The sequence below is a fragment of the Schistocerca serialis genome, chromosome 3 (assembly GCF_023864345.2).
Source record: "Schistocerca serialis cubense isolate TAMUIC-IGC-003099 chromosome 3, iqSchSeri2.2, whole genome shotgun sequence".
Lineage (NCBI taxonomy): Eukaryota > Metazoa > Arthropoda > Insecta > Orthoptera > Acrididae > Schistocerca > Schistocerca serialis.
This window is the reverse complement of record NC_064640.1, coordinates 248,828,193-248,841,081: the sequence shown is the minus strand read 5'-3', so window position 1 is coordinate 248,841,081 and position 12,889 is coordinate 248,828,193. Positions and strand designations below refer to the sequence as shown.

Genomic DNA, 12,889 nt, shown 5'->3' with positions numbered 1-12,889 from the left:
GGGTCGCGTTAAGAACTGTACAGTACCGGATGCTTCTGAAACATTCATCCTCTTTCACACGACGATATCGTCTACATCAGCGAAAAAAGAAACTTGAGGTAAATTTTAGCTTATGCATCGAAATTACCTTGGTTCCAGCAGGAAGTTACCGGTTTATGTGATGTCTTCCTCGTGCTCGCTCATTAGCCAATGTGCGTAGAGTCGGATGGCGGCACAACGTCAACAAAGAGCTCTCTGCGTTCTCCGTTTCAACAGGTGCGATTCATTTGCAACTGAATAGCGTGATTTGAGTCGAGAGTGCGGTCATGCACCTCGTACAGCTGAAAGCACTCGACGATGGTTCCTGTAGTTTCAAGGTACTGCTCGTTTCATTTTTCAGTAGGACAGAGCACAATCGGACTGGCAGCCGCATTTAAGAGCGTTTCTTAACAGCGAGCTGTCTCGGCGTTGCATCAGTCGTACAAGGCTTAACGGATCTCGCATTCCCCCACTCGTGTCCGCGGTCGCGTAATGTCACTATATGCAACTTTTTTGTGGGAATTCGTGAAAGACTTTCCTTATGTGGCTCCCCCTCCAACAGTTATGGGTGAAGTGCTACGCCGCATAGCAACAGCAGAGTATGCAATACTTCCAGACATGCTCTCAAAAGTACGTTACGACTTTGACTCTCGTCTGGATGTTTGTCGTGTGTCCAGTACACGGAACTGTGAACTTTTGTGGACGATAAATAAAAACTCTGAAGTTCAACGTAGTTGTAAAAAGTACTCAAGGATTATACGCGTGCGTATGTAAAAGATATACCCTTGTAGGACACAGCCGGCCGAAGTGGCCGCGCGGTTCTGGCGCTGCAGTCTGGAACCGCGAGACCGCTACGGTCGCAGGTTCGAATCCTGCCTCGGGCATGGATGTGTGTGATGTCCTTAGGTTAGTTAGGTTTAACTAGTTCTAAGTTCTAGGGGACTAATGACCTCAGCAGTTGAGTCCCATAGTGCTCAGAGCCATTTGAACCATTTGAACCTTGTAGGACAACAAATTTACTGTTAAGAGTAAGAATTTGGTGACAATATACATCAACATGTCTTGTCCATGTACTGTTGTTCTACGTAGTCTCCGTCACGTTCTATGTGCGTACGCCAATGTTGTGAAAGAGCATGTATTTCCTGCTGGTAAAAGCTCTTGCCCTGTAGGCGTATCCTTGTTTTCACTGAGTGACTGACACTCTCGTAATCTTCAAAGTGTGTTCCCCATAGAGAATCTTTAAGCGGCCCAAAGAGATGGAAGTCTGAGGGTGCCAGATCTGGACTGTAGGGTGGAACGCCGGCCGGGGTGGCCTAGCGGTTCTAGGCGCTACAGTCTGGAACCGCGTGACCGCTACGGTCGCAGGTTCGAACCCTGCCTCGGGCATGGGTGTGTGTGATGTCCTTAGATTAGTTATGTTTAAGTAGTTCTAAGTTCTAGGGGACTGATGACCTTAGAAGTTGTCTCATAGTGCTCAGAGACATTTGAACCATTTTGTAGGGTGGAACCCACCTGAGCACCTCTTTGAATATCCGAGAGTCTCGATCACTGCAGACGCGCTTCCAATGCTGATCGACAACTGTAGAGCCAATTGTCGAGTTGGGACGCCACGAATAGTGGCATCCGAACGTTTCACCCTGTCTGGAGCAGTGGCTGTGAAAGTTCCTGAGGCTGTAACTTTCATTACCCATAACCCAATTGAACTCCTATCAGCTGCAGCATCGCCATACACTGCGCACAAACGTTTATGGATGTTCACCACGGTTTCTTTTTCTGCACACAAGAATTCAATAACAACACGCTGCTTTTAACGAGAGTCGTATTTTGACGCCATGTTGACGCTGTACTACGGCTCTGCCATCTGCCAGAACTGTTAGAAACTTCACCGGCGCACAGAACAAACATCAAATGAGATATTTCTTTACAAAATAAAAACTTCGTAGTTCTACTCGTAAACTAAAAATGTTCATTAATATAACCCCCCTCCATAGCCGAGGTCGCTAACACACGTCAGTGCTGTGTTGCTCGACTCTGAGGTAGGCCGGTTAGAATCACGGTGACGAATTAGTAGTACTAGAAGTATGTCTGAACCTCGTACTGAATAAAGAACCCTTCTGAAAATAAGAATCACGTTGTTCGGTAAGATAAAGTGATTGTTGGGGTTTTTGTTAGTTTTCCCCTCAGACTTTGACAGTGTTCTAACCAGCATCAATAAATAAATCGATCACTGAATTAATTCTAGCATGACTGGGAATGGTGTTCTAATGGATGGTTAACACCAGTAATTAGATAACTAGGAGAGATGTACCCAAAGAGTTCACTGTGAGTGCGAAACAAGTGGCATCTTTCTGACAGAAAACTAGCCTCCATCGCTGCTCCACGAACTATCACTACGTGAAGACAGTAATGGTAGGCATTCCTGAAACTTATCCTATGTGCAAGGTAATGCCAAGTCCGGTCTTCCACATGTCGTTAAAAAATAGAAAGCAAGTGCCGAAGGAGTAGAACCAATTACACATGTAGTTACAAGGGGTAGGCAAAAGTATGGGAATGCCAAAAACAGAGCACATTACCGTGTTTAACATGGCGTTCAAAACGGATTCCAGTCGCCTTAGAATGGGTAAATACAGGTCCTGTAATGATTTTCGAGGGAATCTTATACCATTCTTCCTGCAAAATGGTGGCAAGTTCAAGCAACGATGATGGAGGTAAACAGCGACCACGTACCCCTCTCTCCGAAGTAGATCACAAAGGCTCAATAATACTGAGATATGATGACTGTAGTGACAAGAGAAAATGCGAAAATTCATCCACGTGCTCCCAAAACCAGTCCTGGGCGTTGCGAGCTGCCTGAACAGGCTCCCTGTCGTCTTGGAACACTGAATCACAATTTCGAAACAAACTTGGACCATGGGATGGACCTGATCAGCCAAAATGGTCACATAATCCTTCGCGGGCTTGCAGAGAAACTGTTGGGTCCAAAGAATACCACGATATGGCTGTCAAAATCATCACTGAACCCCCTTTGGTCTACTCTTGGGATTTAAACTCAGCCAGAAGTTGGAAACAGCGTGCAACAAGACTCATCCAATCAGATGACGTCCTGCCATTGCCCCAAAGTCCAGGTTTGATGGATTCAGCACCACGTTTTCCCGTGTTGGTCATTTGCATCACTGATGAATGGTTTTAGAATTCCATCTCGCACTGCAATCCCCAGTTTATGGGACTTTCGGCAGGGTTCTCGGGAGCGTCATTCAGTTCTGCAGTGACTTTCGCATCTGTCGTCCTTTCTATTTTTCGTCACAATCCTGTTCAGTGACCGTCCGACGCGATCATTCAACACACACTTTCGCCCGCGTTTTGACTTAGTGGACGACGTTTTTTCCGCTTTCCCTGTATTTGAAATAAATCGTCGATAATACCTGCATTTGGTATAACTATCCTCTTGAAACACCAAACACACTCCCTTGGTCACGGAAGCACCCACCACCTGAGCACCTACAATTTGCCCGCGTTCGAATTCAATTACCTCCGATACTCACAGCTACACAACACTTCGGACTACGATTGGCACATGCAACATACTGAGAACATTGCACAGTTTGGCGTTCTCGATCGAATACAACAGCGCAACCTGCGGATTTGGCTATCATCTGCATTTGTGTCAAGCATGTATTTCTCACGGTGTTTCTATATTTTTGTCCAACCCCTTAGCCGCCCGTTAACTAATGCAATGCCTCACCGATAGTTATAATTATGTCCACCGCAAAACAAAAACAAAACAAAATGAAGACTAATGCACTCCGTCCCACCCAACATGATTTCCAAATTTACAGCAAGAAATACTGCAAATATTCCAAGAAAGGTATTTCTACACTAGTAAGGTGCACTATTGGTTACAAGGGGTGTGGCAGAGAGAATTAAAACAATTTTCTACTGGTTCAAGAACGAATAGATGCTCAGAATATCAAAAAGCACTCCGTCTTCAGGCCACAAGTGGCCCAACGGGACCATCCGACCGCCGTGTCATCCTCAGATTAGGATGTGGAAAGGAGGGGGGTGTGGTCAGCACACCGCTCTCCCGGTTGTTATGATGGTTTTCTTTGACCGGAGCCGCTACTATTCAGTCGAGTAGCTCCTCAATTGGCATCACAAGGCTGAGTGCACCCCGAAAAATGGCAACAGCGCGTGGACGCCTAGATGGTAACCCATCCAGGCGCCAGCCACGACCGACAGCGCTTAACTTCGGTGATCTCACGGGAACCGGTGTATCCACTGCGGTAAGGCCGTTGCCACCTCAGAATATCAAAGTTCATCGAAATTCGGTTGTCTGTGACACAATCGTTACGCTAATCCTATCCATTATATGAGTGACGAATGAACAAGGTGGTGCAGGTAGCGAAGGAATTTTTATATCTAGTTTACAATCATTTCACCTGACAACTTCTTCTATTTCATTGAAGAATTTCTACTTAAAAATTGATAGCCAGTAAACAATTTAAAAAACCCTTGTTTTTAAGTGTAGTTGCATGAATAGAAATAAAATTATAATGTGTTCATTAATGTTAGCGCTAACCGCATATACATACACTGTAAACTGACTCATTCAGCATCATTTCTATAAAACAATCGTTCACATGATTTATGGAACATGTACCTAACTAGCTATTTGATGCACTGAACACAAACTACATTTTGGCCAAACAAATTCATGTCTTCTGTGACTTCCCTAAACCACTTATTGCAGATGCCAGATTATTTCCTTTTAAAAGGCCACATCCCATATACTTTACAGTCCTTGTCACAATTCTGTACAAGATGCTAGTCAACCATTTGCAAGTACTGTTCCAGCTTCTGGAGTTTATCAAACAGACATGACAGGAGACATCAAATGAATTGAAAGACGTGGAGCTACGATCATAACAGGTCAGTACATCCCATATGAAAGTGTAACAGAGATAATCAAGGAATTTAAATGTGAATCCAAGGAAAAAGGTGACATTGTTCTCACAAAACTGCTATTTGACCATAGTGATCATGGGAGTAAGCTAAGAGAAATAAGGCTCTACAAGGAGATATAGACAGTCATTTCTCTCTCACTCAACAAATAAATTACATACAATGGAAAATTGCTAATATTTGTATGAGTTACTCTTTGACATGGACTGTAGAGCTCATCTGTTACTTCTGTAAAGCAGTGTGTGTGTGTGTGTGTGTGTGTGTGTGTGTGTGTGTGTGTGCGCGTGTGTGTGTCATGTGTGTGTGTGTCTAGGATCTCCTCCCAGACCCCTGGATCTATTCCAACCACATTTGGCACAAAAACAGCCAGCCTCACAAGTATCATCACTGTGTGGTATATAACCTCCTAGCTCCAATAGGACTGGCGATATGGGCTAAAACGTGTTTTCCCAGGCCCTGGCATAGACTGCCCTGTACAACAGGCGTTTTGTGTATGAACATTATTGGCCTGCCAAATCAAACTGCTTTGCAGGGCAGCCCCCATGTCAGGGGCAAGAAATGGTTTTCCCACCCAACATATATCCTGTCCTACATGAGAAGCCTATTGTGAGAATAGTATCGGCCTGCTTTATTGACCCATATTGCAGGTGCTACATGTGCCAATGAGTATGGCTCTGGACAGGTTCAGAAGTATGGGGGGGGGGGGGGGAGGGGGATGGACAGAGTGAGGAGTAGAGGGGCAGGAGGTAATAGTCAGAGAGAGAAGATGGGGAAGATTCATAAGGCAGATGGCAGGTGTTGAGGGGTAGTGGGCAGGTGGAATAGGAAGAGCAGGAGATGGAGGTGTAAAGAGAAGGGGGAGGAAGATATGGTCAGAGGGAGGGAGGAAGAAGATATGGTCAGAGAGAGGGGGTGAGGGAAATGGACAAAGAGAAGAGGAGCAGGAGATGAGGAGATAGACAGATAGGGTGGGGGGGGGGGGGAGGATAAGGCGGACAGTCAGAGGGAGGAAGAGATTTATTTTATTTTATTTACACATCAAGTTCCATAGGACCAAATTGAGGAGCAAATCTCCAAGATCATGGAACGTGTCAGTACATGAAATTACAACATAAAAGTAAAAACAGATAAAAATAAAAGGTTTATGAACCTGAAAAAAGTCAAGCCTTAAGTTTAAGTAAACGCAATCAACAATACAACAAGAATCAGCTTAATTTTTCAAGGAACTCCTCAACAGAGTAGAAGGAGTGGCCCATGAGGAAACTCTTCAGGTTTGATTTGAAAGCGCGTGGATTACTACTAAGATTTTTGAATTCTACTGGTAGCTTACTGAAAATGAATATACTGCATACCTTTCTGTACAAGAGTTAAGGAAGTCCGATCCAAATGCAGTTTTGATTTCTGCCCAGTATTAACTGCGTGAAAGCTGATTATTCTTGGGAATAAGCTAATATTGTTAACAAGAAATGACAGTAAGGAATATGTATAATGAGAGGCAAATGTCAAGATACCCAAACTTGTGAACAGGGATCGACAAGAGGTTCGTGAACTTAAACCACTTATTGCCCGAATCGCCCTTTTCTGAGCCAATAACATCCTTTTAGAATGGGAAGAGTTACCCCAAAATATAATATACGACATAAGCGAATGAAAATAGGCAAAGTAGACTAATTTTCGTATTGAACGATCACTCACTTCAGATACCATTCGAATAGTGAAAATGGCAGCATTACGTCTTTGAACAAGATCCTGAACGTGGGCTTCCACGACAGTTTACTATATATCTGAACACCTAGAAATTTGAACTGTTCAGTTTCATTAATCATATGCCCATTCTGTGAAATTAAAACGTCAGCTTTTGTTGAATTGTGTGTTAGAAACTGTAAAAACTGAGTCTTACTGTAATTTAGCGTTAGTTTATTCTCTACAATCCATGAACTAATGTCATGAACTGCACTGTTTGAAACCGAGCCAATGTTGCACACAACATCCTTTACTACCAAGTGTCATCAGCTAACAGAAATATTTTAGAGTTACCCATAATACTAGAGGGCATATCATATAAATGAATAAGGAACAAAGTTGAACCGAACACTGATCCCTGGGCCAATCCCCACTCGACTGTACCCCACTCAGACCCCACATCACAGCCATTCTCAACACTGTGAATAATGACCTTTTGCTGTCTGTTGCTAAAGTAAGAGGTGAACCAATTGTGAGCTACTCCCTGTATTCCATAATGGTCCAACTTCTGCAGCAATATTTTGTGACCAACACAATCAAACAATTTATTTAAATCAAAAAATATGCCTAGCGTTCGAAACGTTTTGTTTAACCTACCCAGTACCATACAGAGAAAAGAGAATATAGCATTTTCAGTTGTTAAACGACTTCTAAATCCGAACTTTACATTTGATAGTAAATCGTGTAATATAAAATGATCAATTATTCTTACATACACAGCCTTTTCAATAACTTTTGCAAACGCTGATGGCTATAGCTTGATTATGACTACTTCTAAGATTTTGATATAAGTTCCGCTTTGTTCTACATGATATCCATATCCCACTAGTCACCCACCCGGGCTGCTTTTTATTGCTAGTACCCCATTTAGAACGTTGGCATAGAGATGGGGCAGAGGAGGTGTGTTCAATACATGTGTCGAATGCGTATGTGGACAAATTGCGGGAAAAAGGCTAATATATAGATATAGTTCTAGAAGTATTTGTAGTTTAAACTGAGTTTGTACTTCGTGTCGAACAATTTTGTTTTTTTGTCGACGGAACGTTAAACGCCAATATTCCATCCCTTCATAAACGATGCGTGAGGCTTTCCTAATACCAGCAGCGGAACCATAGCAGTAGAAATATCATAAAATAAAAGTATTTCCTTTTGAAAATCGCCCGTTTAACTATGCGCTGGTCCGCGATGAAATGCCTCCGTGTATTCCTTCAGAAACGAGAATGAAATATTTTCGTGCTTTCCAACGTTCCACATTTCCAAAATTAGTTATGCACAGATACGCATGAAGCACACGTGAGTAAACCGGCGGAAGGGAAGAAGACCTGAAGCTATAACGTAACTCCTTTATCGTTCTGCTTAAAGTGCAACAGCAATCACAAATTTATCGTAAATCGTTAATCTCTGGGTCAAAAACTCAGTCTCAAAAATGCAGAGAGAATGAAACGCGGTTCTTTCTTAGTAAGAACTGCAATAAACAGAGACTGCGGAATTTAGAAATTATGTCACAGATGAAAATGTGCTGTTAACAAACTGAGTCATCTTTAAAGGATCATTATACTGACATCCCTAGAGCAACACAAATTACATTAGAACTGCTTGTACCGCAAGAAAGAGTAATTTCCATGTCAAAAGTACCAAATTTCCTAGCTGCACAATGAGACAATACTTCCTTCCTCTGTCTTAAATAAATGATTTGTGAGTACATTTCTATGAACTGTAATTTGTCATGTCCGATGCTGCTTCAAAATCTACCTGACTACTCTGCATATCACACTTAAGTGCTTGGTAAAATGTTCACAGAACCACCTTCAAGCTACTTCTTTATCGTTCCACTATCTAACAGCGTGTGGGAAGAATGAACGATTAAACCTTTCTGTACAAGCCCTGATTTCTCGTATTTTATTACGATGATCATTTCTCCCTATGTACAGTCTTAGACATAAAAACTGACCGTCGGCCGGCCGTCACAGAGACTAAGTCCGAGTCGTTCACTTAAGGTGGCCAATAAAACTGACCGCCCCTGCCAACTCCTAAGTCCGGCCATCTGCACAATCTGGCAACACTGTAAGATGCGGAAGTGTTAGGAGGAGGTGTTGTCTACTTCCTAGCAGCTCTGGCTGGAGGGAGCCCGTGGTCTTGCGGTAATCGTCGTGTATTCTAAACTTAGAGTTGCATGTTCGCGTCCAACTGGCTTTTTTTTTTCTTTACCACATTTCGGTCTAAAATTATGAGTCTGATTGAACATCGAAGACAATTCGCTTAACATTCTACCCACCCACAATAATAAGTATTCCAGAAACAATTCCGCAGGACAGTTCGTGGCTGCGTCGCGATCATAACAGCTTACGCTCGGGCGTTTCCTCGCGCTGCAGCGGCTACCGGCCACCGGCCAGACGCCACCCGCCACCTGAAATCCGGCGCCGCCCATGTGAAGGCGGCGCCACGCTGTCATTATATGTATCATTGCCATTTTCGAATTTGAAGTTCTAGTTATCATCATGCAGTTAAGCATTGGATTTTGCATACTTGAAAATCATGAACTACAGTTAAGCATTGTAAAATTGAGTCGCAAGTGGAAAAAGGTGTAACATCTGCAACACAACATTTACTTTGGTATAACAGAGGGGTGAATGTAGAGGAGGCAGCTAGAAAGATTTGAACTGTGTTTGGAGCGAGTGCTTTTGGGAAAAATACGCCAGAAAAAGATATTCTTGTTTCAACAAACATCGTTCTGGCATGAATGATTTTCCACATTAAGGAAGTCTCGACTGCTGATATATGTGACAGATTACCATTTTTCCATCATGCGACATTTGCATTGAACAGGCAAGATTCAGAAGTCTTGTGTAGGGGTACTGCATGCTCTAATTCGAAACAACAAAAATCAACGGAGTGACTGTTATTGAACGTCATCAGGACGATCATTGAGCATTCCTATGCAGTACTGTTACTGGTGACGTGTTATGATGCCTTTATCGATAACTTCCTAAAAAGAAATGAAAGGCTGAGCCCCACCAAAAGACGTAGACTAGAGCAAAGAGTAGTGTGAACATAATATTTTACATCTGATAGCTCCAAAAGTGTGTTTTGGGCTACGAATTCTGGCTTTCAGCGAGTTTCGAAAGGCGAACGAAAGCAGCTTGCACCTGGTAACCAACCATGTTACCTGGGAACAGGTTTTTTCCTAAAGTGGGAAGACATCCTTTTGTGGTTGAATTGTTGGCAAAAGTCAGTCAGACGTGTGCCGTTGGTCTAGGCGTTTCGGTATGCTTTTCTACAGGTTTTGTCTGTTCCAAATAGAGAGTTGAAGTCTCCCATTAGTAATTTTGCTCGTAGTATTTTCGAGTGTGTTCCAGAATTTTTAGACATTTTTGGTGTTTTTCTTATTTTCAATGTTGGTTGTAGCATGTGCATTGATGAGTGTATATTTTTTACTGGGGCTCTGAATGAGCGTAGTCATAAGTCGATTGTTGATGGGTGTGATTTCTTTGACAGAGTTGATGATAGATCTGTGTTCGAGAAAAGCAATGCCGAAGATTGGTACGCCTTTCGCTACCTTTTGTTGTATTTCGCTCTTGAAGATGCAATGGTTTTCGTAATGCAAGGTTTTACTGTCAGTTAGTCGTGGTTCTTGAAGACCAAGGATGAGAATTTTTTGTTGGTCGATTTCTTTTGTGAGATTATTTAGTTTACGTGCTTGGATCAATGTACCGATGTTTAGTTATAAAAAAAAAAGTTCCTATGTGTGTGAAATCTTATGGGACTTAACTGCTAAGGTCATCAGTCCCTAAGCTTACACACTACTTAACCTAAATTATCCTAAGGACAAACATACACACACCCATGCAGGAGGGAGGACACGAACCTCCGCCGGGACCAGCCGAACAGTCCATGATTGCTGCGCCTAAGACCGGTCGGCTAATCCCGCGCGGCGTGTAGTTTACAAATGCATGTTTTCTGCTTGTAGGGAAATTTACAAGAGATCTTCAATATTCTCTGCCGTGCTAACCTGGACTCCCCAGAATCCCAAATTCCAACTGCCGCCTGTCGACAGCCGGGTTGTGTACCACCTGGGGTAAAGTTGACTTTGCTTGCACAGTTCACGTTTGCTTGTGTTTCATTGGTTTGGCTGGGTGATTCCAGGACCGGACAGGACCAGAGGGTGTTGAAGCCTTTGGAAGCAAATATTTTCAGCCGAGCTCATTGAGCTAACAGACGGTGACCAGAGTAACGGTAGTTTTCTCTCAGACGTGTCTGGATTTTGAGTTCAACGGATTGAGTAGCCGCTAAGGATTGTGTTATCAGCAAATCCGATATGGTGCATCTTCCCACCACAGAAATTGATGTGCATTGTTCGATTCAGTATTTCCATCATAAACACTCCTGGAAATGGAAAAAAGAACACATTGACACCGGTGTGTCAGACCCACCATACTTGCTCCGGACACTGCGAGAGGGCTGTACAAGCAATGATCACACGCACGGCACAGCGGACACACCAGGAACCGCGGTGTTGGCCGTCGAATGGCGCTAGCTGCGCAGCATTTGTGCACCGCTGCCGTCAGTGTCAGCCAGTTTGCCGTGGCATACGGAGCTCCATCGCAGTCTTTAACACTGGTAGCATGCCGCGACAGCGTGGACGTGAACCGTATGTGCAGTTGACGGACTTTGAGCGAGGGCGTATAGTGGGCATGCGGGAGGCCGGGTGGACGTACCGCCTAATTGCTCAACACGTGGGGCGTGAGATCTCCACAGTACATCGATGTTGTCGCCAGTGGTCGGCGGAAGGTGCACGTGCCCGTCGACCTGGGACCGGACCGCAGCGACGCACGGATGCAAGGCCAAGACCGTAGGATCCTACGCAGTGCCGTAGGGGACGACTTCCCAGCAAATTTGGGACATTGTTGCTCCTGGGGTGACGGCGAGGACCATTCGCAACCGTCTCCATGAAGCTGGGCTACGGTCCCGCACACCGTTAGGCGTGGTTGGGTAAAAATTCAGTTTGTAACTTCCCATCGCATTAAAACACTTTACAGTCATATTTGATGCAATATTTATTGTTGGTTGTCTCTCTAATGTTAATAGTATTGATTCAGATTGTGCGTGAACACGAAAACACACACACACACACACACACACACACACACACACACACACACATACACACACACAAACAGTCATTGATTCCAGTGAGGGTGACAACTACTGTGTGTTGAACAACACATGCACCAGTCAATTCCTGAGTTGGCGTCGAGTGGATGAGATTTTTCAATTACCTTGCATTGCAAGAATTGTAAGGAGGAGACTGAAAGTAAATGGACCTGTATCTAAAGAGCTGCGAATAAGCAAAGCTTGACCGACTGTCAGATAATTGTCCACATGGGTTTTGTGGACGAGTATACTTTTAGTAACCAACCCACCCACGATCATTACGCAAGATTTCTCGAAGGCGTAGGGGCATTGATTTCATTAAGTCGTCGACAGTGTAGCGTGATGGTTTACTTCCCACCATACGTTTTCTATATTCGTCCAAAGGTCGCTTGCATTTGTAGGTCCACATGGCAATGACCTTGTTACCTCTGCTCACATATTCTCTATCTGGTTGATCGGTGATCGTGGAACAAACGGCAACAGCTTTATCCTCTCTTGGCCCTGAAACCAATCTCGCACTGCTCTGCTATTATGGATGCGGCTCTGCTCCTGTAAATAAACTATCTCGTTCGTTCATATAATTATATTTAAATAACATATTAGTAATAAGCACATTGTATTATTATTTTCCACGGTGTTTAAGAATTCAGGCCCTGTCATAAATAAGTGATCTCGATTCAACCGTCCGGTTAAGAATGTGGTTTACCCAGTCTATCAAAAGATGAGAGTCGCATTCGTATATCCACATTAAGCCTGACTTGCTGAATCCGATTAGAACGGTCTGGTATCGAAATGAAATTACAGAAATCGGATAGTTTGAACGTCTGTATTGCAACAATGCTGCGTACATAAATTCCTATGATGGAGTAACAGGTAGCAACTGCCTAAGAAAAAGTAAGAAATCTGTCTACTAGCAGCAATGTAACGTAATCATAACCCATATTTATATGATGGAAATACTGAATCGAACAATGCACATCAATTTCTGTGGTGGGAAGATGCACCATATCGGATTTGC

The 12,889-nt window shown here is 43.5% G+C and overlaps 1 pseudogene; it reads right to left on the bottom strand.

The window, feature by feature from the left end:
• Window positions 1–4,194: 4,194 nt before the first annotated feature.
• On the bottom strand, window positions 4,195–4,312 carry LOC126472017 (5S ribosomal RNA; annotated as a pseudogene).
• Window positions 4,313–12,889: the final 8,577 nt, after the last annotated feature.